The following is a 1,264-nucleotide window of genomic DNA, read 5'->3' as shown; positions in this document are numbered from 1 at the left end:
GTCACTCACCTTTGAGATTTCAATAGTGCTGGCATGCGTTGCATTCGAGCGGAAATGACTATTCGGCGTCGTACAGTATGTCAATAACACACACACACACACACACACACACACACACACACACACACACACACACACACACACACACACACACACACACACACACACACACACACACACACACACACACACACACACACACACACACACACACACACACACACACACACACACACACACACACACACGCGCGCGCACATACACACACGATGGTTTTGCCTGCTATGAATATTATTTCTACGAATGAGAGTTTTATTTCTAGTATTCACTAATAAGTGTGTTTGTTACTGCAAACACGTGCGCTTATTCCGGCCGGGAGTTCTCACTTTTTCAATTATTGCATTTATAATATTTGTTATTTCTTCGCGCCACGCAGTTAATAAACCTGGTTTATTTCACTCTAATATTGTTTTCTTCGATTATTGTCACTGATCAATATCCACCAACAAGAAGCGCGTGTAAAATGACACGAAATCAATAATAAAATTTTCTTACGTAGCTTCATGTTGCACAGATACCAGTTACTTTTGGAAGACAGTGGTAAAAACAGCAGTTCACCGGGCTAAAACTACACTTGGTACATGCCGTAAGGGTTCATGGGCGCACCGAAGCAACTAAAACATTAAAAAAATTTACTTCACACAGGTTCTGCGAGAAAAACTGGGCGTCCGCCAGCGTCCGCGTAGCGAACGCGCGCTCGCTAGCAGACGACGCGCTTGACAACGACAGCAAAATTGAAGACGTCGCGTTGTATAATCCGTGCCTCAAATATATACGTTTGGCAAAATGGTGTAAACATACATTTACAGTTGAAATAAAGTACTATTTTAAGAGCGTACTATGCGCAATCGGCCTCGGCGCTCGCAACGAAAGTACGTTGAATATGCGGCGGAGCGCGTCTCCGCCCCAATCCAGTTCGCTCGCAGCGCCCTCGCACTATTTTTCCACACGCGGCGCCTCAGCGCCAGAGTGCCGTTCGGCCCACTCGACCATTGTCTAGTACACTCTAGTTCTAGTGTTACATAAATGAGTGGTAGCAACATGGCGGCGCCTTCGCTTTTGCCACATTTTTCGCCCAGCTTTACCTTAGCGTTTAGTATGCTAACTATACGCCAGAAAGGTTTAATACTTATGTTCCTTTATCACGTGAGCTTCTGCATGCAAGGAGAGCTTGAATACACAATTTAGTATAGTTATCTTAGTT

Source organism: Dermacentor silvarum, chromosome 1, assembly GCF_013339745.2.
Source record: "Dermacentor silvarum isolate Dsil-2018 chromosome 1, BIME_Dsil_1.4, whole genome shotgun sequence".
Lineage (NCBI taxonomy): Eukaryota > Metazoa > Arthropoda > Arachnida > Ixodida > Ixodidae > Dermacentor > Dermacentor silvarum.
The sequence above is the reverse complement of the archived record's forward strand: the minus strand, read 5'-3'. Positions refer to the sequence as shown.